At 45.5% G+C, this 16420-nt stretch overlaps 46 non-coding genes across 46 annotated transcripts; all 46 read left to right on the forward strand.

The window, feature by feature from the left end:
• Positions 1-99: 99 nt before the first annotated feature.
• trnat-ugu (transfer RNA threonine (anticodon UGU)) lies at positions 100-172 on the forward strand. Its single transcript has one exon. It is a non-coding gene; the product is annotated as a tRNA-Thr (tRNA).
• A 368-nt stretch (positions 173-540) lies between these two features.
• Positions 541-615, forward strand: trnat-cgu (transfer RNA threonine (anticodon CGU)). Its single transcript has one exon. It is a non-coding gene; the product is annotated as a tRNA-Thr (tRNA).
• A 211-nt stretch (positions 616-826) lies between these two features.
• trnat-ugu (transfer RNA threonine (anticodon UGU)) lies at positions 827-899 on the forward strand. The gene has a single exon. It is a non-coding gene; the product is annotated as a tRNA-Thr (tRNA).
• A 320-nt stretch (positions 900-1219) lies between these two features.
• On the forward strand, positions 1220-1292 carry trnat-cgu (transfer RNA threonine (anticodon CGU)). Its single transcript has one exon. It is a non-coding gene; the product is annotated as a tRNA-Thr (tRNA).
• A 220-nt stretch (positions 1293-1512) lies between these two features.
• On the forward strand, positions 1513-1585 carry trnat-ugu (transfer RNA threonine (anticodon UGU)). The gene has a single exon. It is a non-coding gene; the product is annotated as a tRNA-Thr (tRNA).
• Positions 1586-1953: 368 nt separating this feature from the next.
• Positions 1954-2028, forward strand: trnat-cgu (transfer RNA threonine (anticodon CGU)). The gene has a single exon. It is a non-coding gene; the product is annotated as a tRNA-Thr (tRNA).
• A 220-nt stretch (positions 2029-2248) lies between these two features.
• trnat-ugu (transfer RNA threonine (anticodon UGU)) lies at positions 2249-2321 on the forward strand. Its single transcript has one exon. It is a non-coding gene; the product is annotated as a tRNA-Thr (tRNA).
• Positions 2322-2641: 320 nt separating this feature from the next.
• On the forward strand, positions 2642-2714 carry trnat-cgu (transfer RNA threonine (anticodon CGU)). The gene has a single exon. It is a non-coding gene; the product is annotated as a tRNA-Thr (tRNA).
• Positions 2715-2934: 220 nt separating this feature from the next.
• trnat-ugu (transfer RNA threonine (anticodon UGU)) lies at positions 2935-3007 on the forward strand. The gene has a single exon. It is a non-coding gene; the product is annotated as a tRNA-Thr (tRNA).
• Positions 3008-3375: 368 nt separating this feature from the next.
• trnat-cgu (transfer RNA threonine (anticodon CGU)) lies at positions 3376-3450 on the forward strand. The gene has a single exon. It is a non-coding gene; the product is annotated as a tRNA-Thr (tRNA).
• Positions 3451-3670: 220 nt separating this feature from the next.
• trnat-ugu (transfer RNA threonine (anticodon UGU)) lies at positions 3671-3743 on the forward strand. The gene has a single exon. It is a non-coding gene; the product is annotated as a tRNA-Thr (tRNA).
• A 320-nt stretch (positions 3744-4063) lies between these two features.
• On the forward strand, positions 4064-4136 carry trnat-cgu (transfer RNA threonine (anticodon CGU)). Its single transcript has one exon. It is a non-coding gene; the product is annotated as a tRNA-Thr (tRNA).
• A 220-nt stretch (positions 4137-4356) lies between these two features.
• trnat-ugu (transfer RNA threonine (anticodon UGU)) lies at positions 4357-4429 on the forward strand. Its single transcript has one exon. It is a non-coding gene; the product is annotated as a tRNA-Thr (tRNA).
• A 368-nt stretch (positions 4430-4797) lies between these two features.
• Positions 4798-4872, forward strand: trnat-cgu (transfer RNA threonine (anticodon CGU)). Its single transcript has one exon. It is a non-coding gene; the product is annotated as a tRNA-Thr (tRNA).
• Positions 4873-5083: 211 nt separating this feature from the next.
• Positions 5084-5156, forward strand: trnat-ugu (transfer RNA threonine (anticodon UGU)). The gene has a single exon. It is a non-coding gene; the product is annotated as a tRNA-Thr (tRNA).
• Positions 5157-5476: 320 nt separating this feature from the next.
• trnat-cgu (transfer RNA threonine (anticodon CGU)) lies at positions 5477-5549 on the forward strand. Its single transcript has one exon. It is a non-coding gene; the product is annotated as a tRNA-Thr (tRNA).
• A 220-nt stretch (positions 5550-5769) lies between these two features.
• On the forward strand, positions 5770-5842 carry trnat-ugu (transfer RNA threonine (anticodon UGU)). Its single transcript has one exon. It is a non-coding gene; the product is annotated as a tRNA-Thr (tRNA).
• Positions 5843-6210: 368 nt separating this feature from the next.
• trnat-cgu (transfer RNA threonine (anticodon CGU)) lies at positions 6211-6285 on the forward strand. The gene has a single exon. It is a non-coding gene; the product is annotated as a tRNA-Thr (tRNA).
• A 220-nt stretch (positions 6286-6505) lies between these two features.
• Positions 6506-6578, forward strand: trnat-ugu (transfer RNA threonine (anticodon UGU)). The gene has a single exon. It is a non-coding gene; the product is annotated as a tRNA-Thr (tRNA).
• Positions 6579-6898: 320 nt separating this feature from the next.
• On the forward strand, positions 6899-6971 carry trnat-cgu (transfer RNA threonine (anticodon CGU)). Its single transcript has one exon. It is a non-coding gene; the product is annotated as a tRNA-Thr (tRNA).
• Positions 6972-7191: 220 nt separating this feature from the next.
• On the forward strand, positions 7192-7264 carry trnat-ugu (transfer RNA threonine (anticodon UGU)). Its single transcript has one exon. It is a non-coding gene; the product is annotated as a tRNA-Thr (tRNA).
• A 368-nt stretch (positions 7265-7632) lies between these two features.
• trnat-cgu (transfer RNA threonine (anticodon CGU)) lies at positions 7633-7707 on the forward strand. The gene has a single exon. It is a non-coding gene; the product is annotated as a tRNA-Thr (tRNA).
• A 220-nt stretch (positions 7708-7927) lies between these two features.
• trnat-ugu (transfer RNA threonine (anticodon UGU)) lies at positions 7928-8000 on the forward strand. Its single transcript has one exon. It is a non-coding gene; the product is annotated as a tRNA-Thr (tRNA).
• Positions 8001-8320: 320 nt separating this feature from the next.
• On the forward strand, positions 8321-8393 carry trnat-cgu (transfer RNA threonine (anticodon CGU)). The gene has a single exon. It is a non-coding gene; the product is annotated as a tRNA-Thr (tRNA).
• A 220-nt stretch (positions 8394-8613) lies between these two features.
• On the forward strand, positions 8614-8686 carry trnat-ugu (transfer RNA threonine (anticodon UGU)). Its single transcript has one exon. It is a non-coding gene; the product is annotated as a tRNA-Thr (tRNA).
• A 368-nt stretch (positions 8687-9054) lies between these two features.
• Positions 9055-9129, forward strand: trnat-cgu (transfer RNA threonine (anticodon CGU)). Its single transcript has one exon. It is a non-coding gene; the product is annotated as a tRNA-Thr (tRNA).
• A 220-nt stretch (positions 9130-9349) lies between these two features.
• On the forward strand, positions 9350-9422 carry trnat-ugu (transfer RNA threonine (anticodon UGU)). The gene has a single exon. It is a non-coding gene; the product is annotated as a tRNA-Thr (tRNA).
• A 320-nt stretch (positions 9423-9742) lies between these two features.
• Positions 9743-9815, forward strand: trnat-cgu (transfer RNA threonine (anticodon CGU)). The gene has a single exon. It is a non-coding gene; the product is annotated as a tRNA-Thr (tRNA).
• A 220-nt stretch (positions 9816-10035) lies between these two features.
• On the forward strand, positions 10036-10108 carry trnat-ugu (transfer RNA threonine (anticodon UGU)). Its single transcript has one exon. It is a non-coding gene; the product is annotated as a tRNA-Thr (tRNA).
• A 368-nt stretch (positions 10109-10476) lies between these two features.
• On the forward strand, positions 10477-10551 carry trnat-cgu (transfer RNA threonine (anticodon CGU)). Its single transcript has one exon. It is a non-coding gene; the product is annotated as a tRNA-Thr (tRNA).
• A 220-nt stretch (positions 10552-10771) lies between these two features.
• On the forward strand, positions 10772-10844 carry trnat-ugu (transfer RNA threonine (anticodon UGU)). Its single transcript has one exon. It is a non-coding gene; the product is annotated as a tRNA-Thr (tRNA).
• Positions 10845-11164: 320 nt separating this feature from the next.
• trnat-cgu (transfer RNA threonine (anticodon CGU)) lies at positions 11165-11237 on the forward strand. The gene has a single exon. It is a non-coding gene; the product is annotated as a tRNA-Thr (tRNA).
• Positions 11238-11457: 220 nt separating this feature from the next.
• trnat-ugu (transfer RNA threonine (anticodon UGU)) lies at positions 11458-11530 on the forward strand. The gene has a single exon. It is a non-coding gene; the product is annotated as a tRNA-Thr (tRNA).
• Positions 11531-11898: 368 nt separating this feature from the next.
• Positions 11899-11973, forward strand: trnat-cgu (transfer RNA threonine (anticodon CGU)). Its single transcript has one exon. It is a non-coding gene; the product is annotated as a tRNA-Thr (tRNA).
• Positions 11974-12184: 211 nt separating this feature from the next.
• Positions 12185-12257, forward strand: trnat-ugu (transfer RNA threonine (anticodon UGU)). Its single transcript has one exon. It is a non-coding gene; the product is annotated as a tRNA-Thr (tRNA).
• A 320-nt stretch (positions 12258-12577) lies between these two features.
• On the forward strand, positions 12578-12650 carry trnat-cgu (transfer RNA threonine (anticodon CGU)). The gene has a single exon. It is a non-coding gene; the product is annotated as a tRNA-Thr (tRNA).
• Positions 12651-12870: 220 nt separating this feature from the next.
• On the forward strand, positions 12871-12943 carry trnat-ugu (transfer RNA threonine (anticodon UGU)). The gene has a single exon. It is a non-coding gene; the product is annotated as a tRNA-Thr (tRNA).
• A 368-nt stretch (positions 12944-13311) lies between these two features.
• Positions 13312-13386, forward strand: trnat-cgu (transfer RNA threonine (anticodon CGU)). The gene has a single exon. It is a non-coding gene; the product is annotated as a tRNA-Thr (tRNA).
• A 220-nt stretch (positions 13387-13606) lies between these two features.
• Positions 13607-13679, forward strand: trnat-ugu (transfer RNA threonine (anticodon UGU)). Its single transcript has one exon. It is a non-coding gene; the product is annotated as a tRNA-Thr (tRNA).
• A 320-nt stretch (positions 13680-13999) lies between these two features.
• On the forward strand, positions 14000-14072 carry trnat-cgu (transfer RNA threonine (anticodon CGU)). Its single transcript has one exon. It is a non-coding gene; the product is annotated as a tRNA-Thr (tRNA).
• Positions 14073-14292: 220 nt separating this feature from the next.
• Positions 14293-14365, forward strand: trnat-ugu (transfer RNA threonine (anticodon UGU)). The gene has a single exon. It is a non-coding gene; the product is annotated as a tRNA-Thr (tRNA).
• A 368-nt stretch (positions 14366-14733) lies between these two features.
• trnat-cgu (transfer RNA threonine (anticodon CGU)) lies at positions 14734-14808 on the forward strand. The gene has a single exon. It is a non-coding gene; the product is annotated as a tRNA-Thr (tRNA).
• Positions 14809-15028: 220 nt separating this feature from the next.
• Positions 15029-15101, forward strand: trnat-ugu (transfer RNA threonine (anticodon UGU)). The gene has a single exon. It is a non-coding gene; the product is annotated as a tRNA-Thr (tRNA).
• Positions 15102-15421: 320 nt separating this feature from the next.
• Positions 15422-15494, forward strand: trnat-cgu (transfer RNA threonine (anticodon CGU)). Its single transcript has one exon. It is a non-coding gene; the product is annotated as a tRNA-Thr (tRNA).
• A 220-nt stretch (positions 15495-15714) lies between these two features.
• Positions 15715-15787, forward strand: trnat-ugu (transfer RNA threonine (anticodon UGU)). Its single transcript has one exon. It is a non-coding gene; the product is annotated as a tRNA-Thr (tRNA).
• Positions 15788-16155: 368 nt separating this feature from the next.
• trnat-cgu (transfer RNA threonine (anticodon CGU)) lies at positions 16156-16228 on the forward strand. Its single transcript has one exon. It is a non-coding gene; the product is annotated as a tRNA-Thr (tRNA).
• The last annotated feature ends 192 nt before the right edge of the window (positions 16229-16420 follow it).

The following is a 16420-nucleotide window of genomic DNA, read 5'->3' on the forward strand; positions in this document are numbered from 1 at the left end:
GCTCACCGATCAGACCTGCTTTTGTACACAGCGGCCATACCATGGAGCGACATGAAATGTGGCACACCAGATTTTCTGACCCAAAATCTGCAACAGTGTGGCTTCATAGCTCAGTGGTCAGAGCACTGGTCTTGTAAACCAGGGGTCGTGAGTTCAATCCTCACTGGAGCCTAGACCTGACGTAACAGTTTTACAGCAAAGGTGAAATGAGCAACTTTGCCTGGATAGTCTACCGTTAACCACCTTCTATAGACAAAAATACTGGTTACTTCAAGTGTACCAGTGGTGTGTCTTGAGTCAACCAGCCTTCAGCAAATGTGAAATCTCTGCTTTTGTTCAAGTGAATTGCACCTTAGCTAGAAAGTCAAAGCAAATTTAGGAAGAAAAATACATGGATTGTTGATGGCGCTTTGGTGCGTGTGGACAGCTCCTAGGAATTTATTTTCCCCATCAGTTTGTCTTTGTATCATGAAATAGGGACAGGATTATCGTACAGGAAACATTTGAGGAGCAAACGCTGAATACTTTTGCGTGCACGAGGGCTCCATAGCTCAGTGGCAAGAGCACTGGTCTCGTAAACCAGGGGTCGCGAGTTCAAGCCTCGCGCAGGAGCCTTTCTGCAGGTCCGTGGTGCCATAGCATTATTTGTTCTCCTTTGGCTGTGACGTAAAACTTCTGTGTAAAGGTCGGCAAAACACGCATCTGAAAATCTTCTTCCGTTTACTGCTCTAATCGATCTGTCCTGCTTTTCGATGCAGCCGCCATATCCAGTAGCCACATGAAACGTGGTACACCAGATTTCTTGACCCTAATTCTTTAGTTTTGTGGCTTCATAGCTCAGTGGATAGAGCACTGGTCTTGTAAACCAGGGATAGTGAGTTCAATCCTCACTGGACTCTGATTTCTGCGGAACATTTTTACAGCTAAGGTAACCACTTTTCCTGGGTCGTCTGCTGTTGACAGCCTTCTTTTGACAAGAGTGGTTACTTCAAGGGTTGCCATAAAGTGTGCGTTCGTTAAAGTGACCTGCACATTAGCGAGAAAGTCACAGCAAATTCAGCACAAAAAATACATGGTTTGTTGATGGAGCATTGGTGCGTGGACAGCTGCTAGGATTTTATTTTTCCCGTCAGTTTCTCTTTGTATCATGAAATAGGGACAGAATTATCATACAGGCAACATTTGAGGAGCAAACGCTGACTACTCTTTCATGCACCAGTGCTCTATAGCTCAGTGGTAAGAGCACTGGTCTCGTAAACCAGGGGTCGCGAGTTCAATCCTCGCTGGAGCCTGTTTCAGGACCGTGGCACAGAGAATGACTTACCTTTATTTTTTCTTCTTTGTCTGTGACGTAAAGGTTCTGTGGTAAAGGTCGACAAAACACACATCTCAAAATGTACCCGCGTTCACTGGGCTCACCGATCAGACCTGCTTTTGTACACAGCGGCCATACCATGGAGCGACATGAAATGTGGCACACCAGATTTTCTGACCCAAAATCTGCAACAGTGTGGCTTCATAGCTCAGTGGTCAGAGCACTGGTCTTGTAAACCAGGGGTCGTGAGTTCAATCCTCACTGGAGCCTAGACCTGACGTAACAGTTTTACAGCAAAGGTGAAATGAGCAACTTTGCCTGGATAGTCTACCGTTAACCACCTTCTATAGACAAAAATACTGGTTACTTCAAGTGTACCAGTGGTGTGTCTTGAGTCAACCAGCCTTCAGCAAATGTGAAATCTCTGCTTTTGTTCAAGTGAATTGCACCTTAGCTAGAAAGTCAAAGCAAATTTAGGAAGAAAAATACATGGATTGTTGATGGCGCTTTGGTGCGTGTGGACAGCTCCTAGGAATTTATTTTCCCCATCAGTTTGTCTTTGTATCATGAAATAGGGACAGGATTATCGTACAGGAAACATTTGAGGAGCAAACGCTGAATACTTTTGCGTGCACGAGGGCTCCATAGCTCAGTGGCAAGAGCACTGGTCTCGTAAACCAGGGGTCGCGAGTTCAAGCCTCGCGCAGGAGCCTTTCTGCAGGTCCGTGGCACAGTCACTGCCATAGCATTATTTGTTCTCCTTTGGCTGTGACGTAAAACTTCTGTGTAAAGCTCGGCAAAACACGCATCTGAAAATCTTCTTCCGTTTACTGCCTTAATCGATCTGTCCTGCTTTTCGATGCAGCCGCCATATCCAGTAGCCACATGAAACGTGGTACACCAGATTTCTTGACCCTAATTCTTTAGTTTTGTGGCTTCATAGCTCAGTGGATAGAGCACTGGTCTTGTAAACCAGGGATAGTGAGTTCAATCCTCACTGGAGTCTGATTTCTGCGGAACATTTTTACAGCTAAGGTAACCACTTTTCCTGGGTCGTCTGCTGTTGACAGCCTTCTTTTGACAAGAGTGGTTACTTCAAGGGTTGCCATAAAGTGTGCGTTCGTTAAAGTGACCTGCACATTAGCGAGAAAGTCACAGCAAATTCAGCACAAAAAATACATGGTTTGTTGATGGAGCATTGGTGCGTGGACAGCTGCTAGGATTTTATTTTTCCCGTCAGTTTCTCTTTGTATCATGAAATAGGGACAGAATTATCATACAGGCAACATTTGAGGAGCAAACGCTGACTACTCTTTCATGCACCAGTGCTCTATAGCTCAGTGGTAAGAGCACTGGTCTCGTAAACCAGGGGTCGCGAGTTCAATCCTCGCTGGAGCCTGTTTCAGGACCGTGGCACAGAGAATGACTTACCTTTATTTTTTCTTCTTTGTCTGTGACGTAAAGGTTCTGTGGTAAAGGTCGACAAAACACACATCTCAAAATGTACCCGCGTTCACTGGGCTCACCGATCAGACCTGCTTTTGTACACAGCGGCCATACCATGGAGCGACATGAAATGTGGCACACCAGATTTTCTGACCCAAAATCTGCAACAGTGTGGCTTCATAGCTCAGTGGTCAGAGCACTGGTCTTGTAAACCAGGGGTCGTGAGTTCAATCCTCACTGGAGCCTAGACCTGACGTAACAGTTTTACAGCAAAGGTGAAATGAGCAACTTTGCCTGGATAGTCTACCGTTAACCACCTTCTATAGACAAAAATACTGGTTACTTCAAGTGTACCAGTGGTGTGTCTTGAGTCAACCAGCCTTCAGCAAATGTGAAATCTCTGCTTTTGTTCAAGTGAATTGCACCTTAGCTAGAAAGTCAAAGCAAATTTAGGAAGAAAAATACATGGATTGTTGATGGCGCTTTGGTGCGTGTGGACAGCTCCTAGGAATTTATTTTCCCCATCAGTTTGTCTTTGTATCATGAAATAGGGACAGGATTATCGTACAGGAAACATTTGAGGAGCAAACGCTGAATACTTTTGCGTGCACGAGGGCTCCATAGCTCAGTGGCAAGAGCACTGGTCTCGTAAACCAGGGGTCGCGAGTTCAAGCCTCGCGCAGGAGCCTTTCTGCAGGTCCGTGGCACAGTCACTGCCATAGCATTATTTGTTCTCCTTTGGCTGTGACGTAAAACTTCTGTGTAAAGCTCGGCAAAACACGCATCTGAAAATCTTCTTCCGTTTACTGCCTTAATCGATCTGTCCTGCTTTTCGATGCAGCCGCCATATCCAGTAGCCACATGAAACGTGGTACACCAGATTTCTTGACCCTAATTCTTTAGTTTTGTGGCTTCATAGCTCAGTGGATAGAGCACTGGTCTTGTAAACCAGGGATAGTGAGTTCAATCCTCACTGGACTCTGATTTCTGCGGAACATTTTTACAGCTAAGGTAACCACTTTTCCTGGGTCGTCTGCTGTTGACAGCCTTCTTTTGACAAGAGTGGTTACTTCAAGGGTTGCCATAAAGTGTGCGTTCGTTAAAGTGACCTGCACATTAGCGAGAAAGTCACAGCAAATTCAGCACAAAAAATACATGGTTTGTTGATGGAGCATTGGTGCGTGGACAGCTGCTAGGATTTTATTTTTCCCGTCAGTTTCTCTTTGTATCATGAAATAGGGACAGAATTATCATACAGGCAACATTTGAGGAGCAAACGCTGACTACTCTTTCATGCACCAGGGCTCTATAGCTCAGTGGTAAGAGCACTGGTCTCGTAAACCAGGGGTCGCGAGTTCAATCCTCGCTGGAGCCTGTTTCAGGACCGTGGCACAGAGATTGACTTACCTTTATTTTTTCTTCTTTGTCTGTGACGTAAAGGTTCTGTGGTAAAGGTCGACAAAACACCCATCTCAAAATGTACCCGCGTTCACTGGGCTCACCGATCAGACCTGCTTTTGTACACAGCGGCCATACCATGGAGCGACATGAAATGTGGCACACCAGATTTCCTGACCCAAAATCTGCAACAGTGTGGCTTCATAGCTCAGTGGTCAGAGCACTGGTCTTGTAAACCAGGGGTCGTGAGTTCAATCCTCACTGGAGCCTAGACCTGACGTAACAGTTTTACAGCAAAGGTGAAATGAGCAACTTTGCCTGGATAGTCTACCGTTAACCACCTTCTATAGACAAAAATACTGGTTACTTCAAGTGTACCAGTGGTGTGTCTTGAGTCAACCAGCCTTCAGCAAATGTGAAATCTCTGCTTTTGTTCAAGTGAATTGCACCTTAGCTAGAAAGTCAAAGCAAATTTAGGAAGAAAAATACATGGATTGTTGATGGCGCTTTGGTGCGTGTGGACAGCTCCTAGGAATTTATTTTCCCCATCAGTTTGTCTTTGTATCATGAAATAGGGACAGGATTATCGTACAGGAAACATTTGAGGAGCAAACGCTGAATACTTTTGCGTGCACGAGGGCTCCATAGCTCAGTGGCAAGAGCACTGGTCTCGTAAACCAGGGGTCGCGAGTTCAAGCCTCGCGCAGGAGCCTTTCTGCAGGTCCGTGGTGCCATAGCATTATTTGTTCTCCTTTGGCTGTGACGTAAAACTTCTGTGTAAAGGTCGGCAAAACACGCATCTGAAAATCTTCTTCCGTTTACTGCTCTAATCGATCTGTCCTGCTTTTCGATGCAGCCGCCATATCCAGTAGCCACATGAAACGTGGTACACCAGATTTCTTGACCCTAATTCTTTAGTTTTGTGGCTTCATAGCTCAGTGGATAGAGCACTGGTCTTGTAAACCAGGGATAGTGAGTTCAATCCTCACTGGACTCTGATTTCTGCGGAACATTTTTACAGCTAAGGTAACCACTTTTCCTGGGTCGTCTGCTGTTGACAGCCTTCTTTTGACAAGAGTGGTTACTTCAAGGGTTGCCATAAAGTGTGCGTTCGTTAAAGTGACCTGCACATTAGCGAGAAAGTCACAGCAAATTCAGCACAAAAAATACATGGTTTGTTGATGGAGCATTGGTGCGTGGACAGCTGCTAGGATTTTATTTTTCCCGTCAGTTTCTCTTTGTATCATGAAATAGGGACAGAATTATCATACAGGCAACATTTGAGGAGCAAACGCTGACTACTCTTTCATGCACCAGTGCTCTATAGCTCAGTGGTAAGAGCACTGGTCTCGTAAACCAGGGGTCGCGAGTTCAATCCTCGCTGGAGCCTGTTTCAGGACCGTGGCACAGAGAATGACTTACCTTTATTTTTTCTTCTTTGTCTGTGACGTAAAGGTTCTGTGGTAAAGGTCGACAAAACACACATCTCAAAATGTACCCGCGTTCACTGGGCTCACCGATCAGACCTGCTTTTGTACACAGCGGCCATACCATGGAGCGACATGAAATGTGGCACACCAGATTTTCTGACCCAAAATCTGCAACAGTGTGGCTTCATAGCTCAGTGGTCAGAGCACTGGTCTTGTAAACCAGGGGTCGTGAGTTCAATCCTCACTGGAGCCTAGACCTGACGTAACAGTTTTACAGCAAAGGTGAAATGAGCAACTTTGCCTGGATAGTCTACCGTTAACCACCTTCTATAGACAAAAATACTGGTTACTTCAAGTGTACCAGTGGTGTGTCTTGAGTCAACCAGCCTTCAGCAAATGTGAAATCTCTGCTTTTGTTCAAGTGAATTGCACCTTAGCTAGAAAGTCAAAGCAAATTTAGGAAGAAAAATACATGGATTGTTGATGGCGCTTTGGTGCGTGTGGACAGCTCCTAGGAATTTATTTTCCCCATCAGTTTGTCTTTGTATCATGAAATAGGGACAGGATTATCGTACAGGAAACATTTGAGGAGCAAACGCTGAATACTTTTGCGTGCACGAGGGCTCCATAGCTCAGTGGCAAGAGCACTGGTCTCGTAAACCAGGGGTCGCGAGTTCAAGCCTCGCGCAGGAGCCTTTCTGCAGGTCCGTGGCACAGTCACTGCCATAGCATTATTTGTTCTCCTTTGGCTGTGACGTAAAACTTCTGTGTAAAGCTCGGCAAAACACGCATCTGAAAATCTTCTTCCGTTTACTGCCTTAATCGATCTGTCCTGCTTTTCGATGCAGCCGCCATATCCAGTAGCCACATGAAACGTGGTACACCAGATTTCTTGACCCTAATTCTTTAGTTTTGTGGCTTCATAGCTCAGTGGATAGAGCACTGGTCTTGTAAACCAGGGATAGTGAGTTCAATCCTCACTGGAGTCTGATTTCTGCGGAACATTTTTACAGCTAAGGTAACCACTTTTCCTGGGTCGTCTGCTGTTGACAGCCTTCTTTTGACAAGAGTGGTTACTTCAAGGGTTGCCATAAAGTGTGCGTTCGTTAAAGTGACCTGCACATTAGCGAGAAAGTCACAGCAAATTCAGCACAAAAAATACATGGTTTGTTGATGGAGCATTGGTGCGTGGACAGCTGCTAGGATTTTATTTTTCCCGTCAGTTTCTCTTTGTATCATGAAATAGGGACAGAATTATCATACAGGCAACATTTGAGGAGCAAACGCTGACTACTCTTTCATGCACCAGTGCTCTATAGCTCAGTGGTAAGAGCACTGGTCTCGTAAACCAGGGGTCGCGAGTTCAATCCTCGCTGGAGCCTGTTTCAGGACCGTGGCACAGAGAATGACTTACCTTTATTTTTTCTTCTTTGTCTGTGACGTAAAGGTTCTGTGGTAAAGGTCGACAAAACACACATCTCAAAATGTACCCGCGTTCACTGGGCTCACCGATCAGACCTGCTTTTGTACACAGCGGCCATACCATGGAGCGACATGAAATGTGGCACACCAGATTTTCTGACCCAAAATCTGCAACAGTGTGGCTTCATAGCTCAGTGGTCAGAGCACTGGTCTTGTAAACCAGGGGTCGTGAGTTCAATCCTCACTGGAGCCTAGACCTGACGTAACAGTTTTACAGCAAAGGTGAAATGAGCAACTTTGCCTGGATAGTCTACCGTTAACCACCTTCTATAGACAAAAATACTGGTTACTTCAAGTGTACCAGTGGTGTGTCTTGAGTCAACCAGCCTTCAGCAAATGTGAAATCTCTGCTTTTGTTCAAGTGAATTGCACCTTAGCTAGAAAGTCAAAGCAAATTTAGGAAGAAAAATACATGGATTGTTGATGGCGCTTTGGTGCGTGTGGACAGCTCCTAGGAATTTATTTTCCCCATCAGTTTGTCTTTGTATCATGAAATAGGGACAGGATTATCGTACAGGAAACATTTGAGGAGCAAACGCTGAATACTTTTGCGTGCACGAGGGCTCCATAGCTCAGTGGCAAGAGCACTGGTCTCGTAAACCAGGGGTCGCGAGTTCAAGCCTCGCGCAGGAGCCTTTCTGCAGGTCCGTGGCACAGTCACTGCCATAGCATTATTTGTTCTCCTTTGGCTGTGACGTAAAACTTCTGTGTAAAGCTCGGCAAAACACGCATCTGAAAATCTTCTTCCGTTTACTGCCTTAATCGATCTGTCCTGCTTTTCGATGCAGCCGCCATATCCAGTAGCCACATGAAACGTGGTACACCAGATTTCTTGACCCTAATTCTTTAGTTTTGTGGCTTCATAGCTCAGTGGATAGAGCACTGGTCTTGTAAACCAGGGATAGTGAGTTCAATCCTCACTGGAGTCTGATTTCTGCGGAACATTTTTACAGCTAAGGTAACCACTTTTCCTGGGTCGTCTGCTGTTGACAGCCTTCTTTTGACAAGAGTGGTTACTTCAAGGGTTGCCATAAAGTGTGCGTTCGTTAAAGTGACCTGCACATTAGCGAGAAAGTCACAGCAAATTCAGCACAAAAAATACATGGTTTGTTGATGGAGCATTGGTGCGTGGACAGCTGCTAGGATTTTATTTTTCCCGTCAGTTTCTCTTTGTATCATGAAATAGGGACAGAATTATCATACAGGCAACATTTGAGGAGCAAACGCTGACTACTCTTTCATGCACCAGGGCTCTATAGCTCAGTGGTAAGAGCACTGGTCTCGTAAACCAGGGGTCGCGAGTTCAATCCTCGCTGGAGCCTGTTTCAGGACCGTGGCACAGAGATTGACTTACCTTTATTTTTTCTTCTTTGTCTGTGACGTAAAGGTTCTGTGGTAAAGGTCGACAAAACACCCATCTCAAAATGTACCCGCGTTCACTGGGCTCACCGATCAGACCTGCTTTTGTACACAGCGGCCATACCATGGAGCGACATGAAATGTGGCACACCAGATTTCCTGACCCAAAATCTGCAACAGTGTGGCTTCATAGCTCAGTGGTCAGAGCACTGGTCTTGTAAACCAGGGGTCGTGAGTTCAATCCTCACTGGAGCCTAGACCTGACGTAACAGTTTTACAGCAAAGGTGAAATGAGCAACTTTGCCTGGATAGTCTACCGTTAACCACCTTCTATAGACAAAAATACTGGTTACTTCAAGTGTACCAGTGGTGTGTCTTGAGTCAACCAGCCTTCAGCAAATGTGAAATCTCTGCTTTTGTTCAAGTGAATTGCACCTTAGCTAGAAAGTCAAAGCAAATTTAGGAAGAAAAATACATGGATTGTTGATGGCGCTTTGGTGCGTGTGGACAGCTCCTAGGAATTTATTTTCCCCATCAGTTTGTCTTTGTATCATGAAATAGGGACAGGATTATCGTACAGGAAACATTTGAGGAGCAAACGCTGAATACTTTTGCGTGCACGAGGGCTCCATAGCTCAGTGGCAAGAGCACTGGTCTCGTAAACCAGGGGTCGCGAGTTCAAGCCTCGCGCAGGAGCCTTTCTGCAGGTCCGTGGCACAGTCACTGCCATAGCATTATTTGTTCTCCTTTGGCTGTGACGTAAAACTTCTGTGTAAAGCTCGGCAAAACACGCATCTGAAAATCTTCTTCCGTTTACTGCCTTAATCGATCTGTCCTGCTTTTCGATGCAGCCGCCATATCCAGTAGCCACATGAAACGTGGTACACCAGATTTCTTGACCCTAATTCTTTAGTTTTGTGGCTTCATAGCTCAGTGGATAGAGCACTGGTCTTGTAAACCAGGGATAGTGAGTTCAATCCTCACTGGAGTCTGATTTCTGCGGAACATTTTTACAGCTAAGGTAACCACTTTTCCTGGGTCGTCTGCTGTTGACAGCCTTCTTTTGACAAGAGTGGTTACTTCAAGGGTTGCCATAAAGTGTGCGTTCGTTAAAGTGACCTGCACATTAGCGAGAAAGTCACAGCAAATTCAGCACAAAAAATACATGGTTTGTTGATGGAGCATTGGTGCGTGGACAGCTGCTAGGATTTTATTTTTCCCGTCAGTTTCTCTTTGTATCATGAAATAGGGACAGAATTATCATACAGGCAACATTTGAGGAGCAAACGCTGACTACTCTTTCATGCACCAGTGCTCTATAGCTCAGTGGTAAGAGCACTGGTCTCGTAAACCAGGGGTCGCGAGTTCAATCCTCGCTGGAGCCTGTTTCAGGACCGTGGCACAGAGAATGACTTAGCTTTATTTTTTCTTCTTTGTCTGTGACGTAAAGGTTCTGTGGTAAAGGTCGACAAAACACACATCTCAAAATGTACCCGCGTTCACTGGGCTCACCGATCAGACCTGCTTTTGTACACAGCGGCCATACCATGGAGCGACATGAAATGTGGCACACCAGATTTTCTGACCCAAAATCTGCAACAGTGTGGCTTCATAGCTCAGTGGTCAGAGCACTGGTCTTGTAAACCAGGGGTCGTGAGTTCAATCCTCACTGGAGCCTAGACCTGACGTAACAGTTTTACAGCAAAGGTGAAATGAGCAACTTTGCCTGGATAGTCTACCGTTAACCACCTTCTATAGACAAAAATACTGGTTACTTCAAGTGTACCAGTGGTGTGTCTTGAGTCAACCAGCCTTCAGCAAATGTGAAATCTCTGCTTTTGTTCAAGTGAATTGCACCTTAGCTAGAAAGTCAAAGCAAATTTAGGAAGAAAAATACATGGATTGTTGATGGCGCTTTGGTGCGTGTGGACAGCTCCTAGGAATTTATTTTCCCCATCAGTTTGTCTTTGTATCATGAAATAGGGACAGGATTATCGTACAGGAAACATTTGAGGAGCAAACGCTGAATACTTTTGCGTGCACGAGGGCTCCATAGCTCAGTGGCAAGAGCACTGGTCTCGTAAACCAGGGGTCGCGAGTTCAAGCCTCGCGCAGGAGCCTTTCTGCAGGTCCGTGGCACAGTCACTGCCATAGCATTATTTGTTCTCCTTTGGCTGTGACGTAAAACTTCTGTGTAAAGCTCGGCAAAACACGCATCTGAAAATCTTCTTCCGTTTACTGCCTTAATCGATCTGTCCTGCTTTTCGATGCAGCCGCCATATCCAGTAGCCACATGAAACGTGGTACACCAGATTTCTTGACCCTAATTCTTTAGTTTTGTGGCTTCATAGCTCAGTGGATAGAGCACTGGTCTTGTAAACCAGGGATAGTGAGTTCAATCCTCACTGGAGTCTGATTTCTGCGGAACATTTTTACAGCTAAGGTAACCACTTTTCCTGGGTCGTCTGCTGTTGACAGCCTTCTTTTGACAAGAGTGGTTACTTCAAGGGTTGCCATAAAGTGTGCGTTCGTTAAAGTGACCTGCACATTAGCGAGAAAGTCACAGCAAATTCAGCACAAAAAATACATGGTTTGTTGATGGAGCATTGGTGCGTGGACAGCTGCTAGGATTTTATTTTTCCCGTCAGTTTCTCTTTGTATCATGAAATAGGGACAGAATTATCATACAGGCAACATTTGAGGAGCAAACGCTGACTACTCTTTCATGCACCAGGGCTCTATAGCTCAGTGGTAAGAGCACTGGTCTCGTAAACCAGGGGTCGCGAGTTCAATCCTCGCTGGAGCCTGTTTCAGGACCGTGGCACAGAGATTGACTTACCTTTATTTTTTCTTCTTTGTCTGTGACGTAAAGGTTCTGTGGTAAAGGTCGACAAAACACCCATCTCAAAATGTACCCGCGTTCACTGGGCTCACCGATCAGACCTGCTTTTGTACACAGCGGCCATACCATGGAGCGACATGAAATGTGGCACACCAGATTTCCTGACCCAAAATCTGCAACAGTGTGGCTTCATAGCTCAGTGGTCAGAGCACTGGTCTTGTAAACCAGGGGTCGTGAGTTCAATCCTCACTGGAGCCTAGACCTGACGTAACAGTTTTACAGCAAAGGTGAAATGAGCAACTTTGCCTGGATAGTCTACCGTTAACCACCTTCTATAGACAAAAATACTGGTTACTTCAAGTGTACCAGTGGTGTGTCTTGAGTCAACCAGCCTTCAGCAAATGTGAAATCTCTGCTTTTGTTCAAGTGAATTGCACCTTAGCTAGAAAGTCAAAGCAAATTTAGGAAGAAAAATACATGGATTGTTGATGGCGCTTTGGTGCGTGTGGACAGCTCCTAGGAATTTATTTTCCCCATCAGTTTGTCTTTGTATCATGAAATAGGGACAGGATTATCGTACAGGAAACATTTGAGGAGCAAACGCTGAATACTTTTGCGTGCACGAGGGCTCCATAGCTCAGTGGCAAGAGCACTGGTCTCGTAAACCAGGGGTCGCGAGTTCAAGCCTCGCGCAGGAGCCTTTCTGCAGGTCCGTGGTGCCATAGCATTATTTGTTCTCCTTTGGCTGTGACGTAAAACTTCTGTGTAAAGGTCGGCAAAACACGCATCTGAAAATCTTCTTCCGTTTACTGCTCTAATCGATCTGTCCTGCTTTTCGATGCAGCCGCCATATCCAGTAGCCACATGAAACGTGGTACACCAGATTTCTTGACCCTAATTCTTTAGTTTTGTGGCTTCATAGCTCAGTGGATAGAGCACTGGTCTTGTAAACCAGGGATAGTGAGTTCAATCCTCACTGGACTCTGATTTCTGCGGAACATTTTTACAGCTAAGGTAACCACTTTTCCTGGGTCGTCTGCTGTTGACAGCCTTCTTTTGACAAGAGTGGTTACTTCAAGGGTTGCCATAAAGTGTGCGTTCGTTAAAGTGACCTGCACATTAGCGAGAAAGTCACAGCAAATTCAGCACAAAAAATACATGGTTTGTTGATGGAGCATTGGTGCGTGGACAGCTGCTAGGATTTTATTTTTCCCGTCAGTTTCTCTTTGTATCATGAAATAGGGACAGAATTATCATACAGGCAACATTTGAGGAGCAAACGCTGACTACTCTTTCATGCACCAGTGCTCTATAGCTCAGTGGTAAGAGCACTGGTCTCGTAAACCAGGGGTCGCGAGTTCAATCCTCGCTGGAGCCTGTTTCAGGACCGTGGCACAGAGAATGACTTACCTTTATTTTTTCTTCTTTGTCTGTGACGTAAAGGTTCTGTGGTAAAGGTCGACAAAACACACATCTCAAAATGTACCCGCGTTCACTGGGCTCACCGATCAGACCTGCTTTTGTACACAGCGGCCATACCATGGAGCGACATGAAATGTGGCACACCAGATTTTCTGACCCAAAATCTGCAACAGTGTGGCTTCATAGCTCAGTGGTCAGAGCACTGGTCTTGTAAACCAGGGGTCGTGAGTTCAATCCTCACTGGAGCCTAGACCTGACGTAACAGTTTTACAGCAAAGGTGAAATGAGCAACTTTGCCTGGATAGTCTACCGTTAACCACCTTCTATAGACAAAAATACTGGTTACTTCAAGTGTACCAGTGGTGTGTCTTGAGTCAACCAGCCTTCAGCAAATGTGAAATCTCTGCTTTTGTTCAAGTGAATTGCACCTTAGCTAGAAAGTCAAAGCAAATTTAGGAAGAAAAATACATGGATTGTTGATGGCGCTTTGGTGCGTGTGGACAGCTCCTAGGAATTTATTTTCCCCATCAGTTTGTCTTTGTATCATGAAATAGGGACAGGATTATCGTACAGGAAACATTTGAGGAGCAAACGCTGAATACTTTTGCGTGCACGAGGGCTCCATAGCTCAGTGGCAAGAGCACTGGTCTCGTAAACCAGGGGTCGCGAGTTCAAGCCTCGCGCAGGAGCCTTTCTGCAGGTCCGTGGCACAGTCACTGCCATAGCATTATTTGTTCTCCTTTGGCTGTGACGTAAAACTTCTGTGTAAAGCTCGGCAAAACACGCATCTGAAAATCTTCTTCCGTTTACTGCCTTAATCGATCTGTCCTGCTTTTCGATGCAGCCGCCATATCCAGTAGCCACATGAAACGTGGTACACCAGATTTCTTGACCCTAATTCTTTAGTTTTGTGGCTTCATAGCTCAGTGGATAGAGCACTGGTCTTGTAAACCAGGGATAGTGAGTTCAATCCTCACTGGAGTCTGATTTCTGCGGAACATTTTTACAGCTAAGGTAACCACTTTTCCTGGGTCGTCTGCTGTTGACAGCCTTCTTTTGACAAGAGTGGTTACTTCAAGGGTTGCCATAAAGTGTGCGTTCGTTAAAGTGACCTGCACATTAGCGAGAAAGTCACAGCAAATTCAGCACAAAAAATACATGGTTTGTTGATGGAGCATTGGTGCGTGGACAGCTGCTAGGATTTTATTTTTCCCGTCAGTTTCTCTTTGTATCATGAAATAGGGACAGAATTATCATACAGGCAACATTTGAGGAGCAAACGCTGACTACTCTTTCATGCACCAGTGCTCTATAGCTCAGTGGTAAGAGCACTGGTCTCGTAAACCAGGGGTCGCGAGTTCAATCCTCGCTGGAGCCTGTTTCAGGACCGTGGCACAGAGAATGACTTACCTTTATTTTTTCTTCTTTGTCTGTGACGTAAAGGTTCTGTGGTAAAGGTCGACAAAACACACATCTCAAAATGTACCCGCGTTCACTGGGCTCACCGATCAGACCTGCTTTTGTACACAGCGGCCATACCATGGAGCGACATGAAATGTGGCACACCAGATTTTCTGACCCAAAATCTGCAACAGTGTGGCTTCATAGCTCAGTGGTCAGAGCACTGGTCTTGTAAACCAGGGGTCGTGAGTTCAATCCTCACTGGAGCCTAGACCTGACGTAACAGTTTTACAGCAAAGGTGAAATGAGCAACTTTGCCTGGATAGTCTACCGTTAACCACCTTCTATAGACAAAAATACTGGTTACTTCAAGTGTACCAGTGGTGTGTCTTGAGTCAACCAGCCTTCAGCAAATGTGAAATCTCTGCTTTTGTTCAAGTGAATTGCACCTTAGCTAGAAAGTCAAAGCAAATTTAGGAAGAAAAATACATGGATTGTTGATGGCGCTTTGGTGCGTGTGGACAGCTCCTAGGAATTTATTTTCCCCATCAGTTTGTCTTTGTATCATGAAATAGGGACAGGATTATCGTACAGGAAACATTTGAGGAGCAAACGCTGAATACTTTTGCGTGCACGAGGGCTCCATAGCTCAGTGGCAAGAGCACTGGTCTCGTAAACCAGGGGTCGCGAGTTCAAGCCTCGCGCAGGAGCCTTTCTGCAGGTCCGTGGCACAGTCACTGCCATAGCATTATTTGTTCTCCTTTGGCTGTGACGTAAAACTTCTGTGTAAAGCTCGGCAAAACACGCATCTGAAAATCTTCTTCCGTTTACTGCCTTAATCGATCTGTCCTGCTTTTCGATGCAGCCGCCATATCCAGTAGCCACATGAAACGTGGTACACCAGATTTCTTGACCCTAATTCTTTAGTTTTGTGGCTTCATAGCTCAGTGGATAGAGCACTGGTCTTGTAAACCAGGGATAGTGAGTTCAATCCTCACTGGAGTCTGATTTCTGCGGAACATTTTTACAGCTAAGGTAACCACTTTTCCTGGGTCGTCTGCTGTTGACAGCCTTCTTTTGACAAGAGTGGTTACTTCAAGGGTTGCCATAAAGTGTGCGTTCGTTAAAGTGACCTGCACATTAGCGAGAAAGTCACAGCAAATTCAGCACAAAAAATACATGGTTTGTTGATGGAGCATTGGTGCGTGGACAGCTGCTAGGATTTTATTTTTCCCGTCAGTTTCTCTTTGTATCATGAAATAGGGACAGAATTATCATACAGGCAACATTTGAGGAGCAAACGCTGACTACTCTTTCATGCACCAGGGCTCTATAGCTCAGTGGTAAGAGCACTGGTCTCGTAAACCAGGGGTCGCGAGTTCAATCCTCGCTGGAGCCTGTTTCAGGACCGTGGCACAGAGATTGACTTACCTTTATTTTTTCTTCTTTGTCTGTGACGTAAAGGTTCTGTGGTAAAGGTCGACAAAACACCCATCTCAAAATGTACCCGCGTTCACTGGGCTCACCGATCAGACCTGCTTTTGTACACAGCGGCCATACCATGGAGCGACATGAAATGTGGCACACCAGATTTCCTGACCCAAAATCTGCAACAGTGTGGCTTCATAGCTCAGTGGTCAGAGCACTGGTCTTGTAAACCAGGGGTCGTGAGTTCAATCCTCACTGGAGCCTAGACCTGACGTAACAGTTTTACAGCAAAGGTGAAATGAGCAACTTTGCCTGGATAGTCTACCGTTAACCACCTTCTATAGACAAAAATACTGGTTACTTCAAGTGTACCAGTGGTGTGTCTTGAGTCAACCAGCCTTCAGCAAATGTGAAATCTCTGCTTTTGTTCAAGTGAATTGCACCTTAGCTAGAAAGGCAGAGCAAATTTAGGAAGAAAAATACATGGATTGTTGATGGCGCTTTGGTGCGTGTGGACAGCTCCTAGGATTTTATTTTTCCCGTCAGTTTCTCTTTGTATCATGAAATAGGGACAGAATTATCATACAGGCAACATTTGAGGAGCAAACGTTGACCACTCTTTCATGCACCAGGGCTCTATAGCTCAGTGGTAAGAGCACTGGTCTCGTAAACCACGGGTCGCGAGTTCAAACCTCGCTGGAGCCTGTTTCAGGACCGTGGCACAGAGATTGACTTACCTTTTTTTTTTCTTCTTTGTCTGTGACGTAAAGGTTCTGTGGTAAAGGTCGACAAAACACACATCTCAAAATGTACCCGCGTTCACTGGGCTCACCGATCAGACCTGCTTTTGTACACAGCGGCCATACCATGGAGCGACATGAAATGTGGCACACCAGA

This window comes from Alosa pseudoharengus, unplaced genomic scaffold, assembly GCF_046254945.1.
Source record: "Alosa pseudoharengus isolate Yale_2024_CS ecotype anadromous, Long Island Sound unplaced genomic scaffold, YU_APseudo_1.1 YU_APseudo_1.1_scf_6, whole genome shotgun sequence".
NCBI lineage: Eukaryota > Metazoa > Chordata > Actinopteri > Clupeiformes > Clupeidae > Alosa > Alosa pseudoharengus.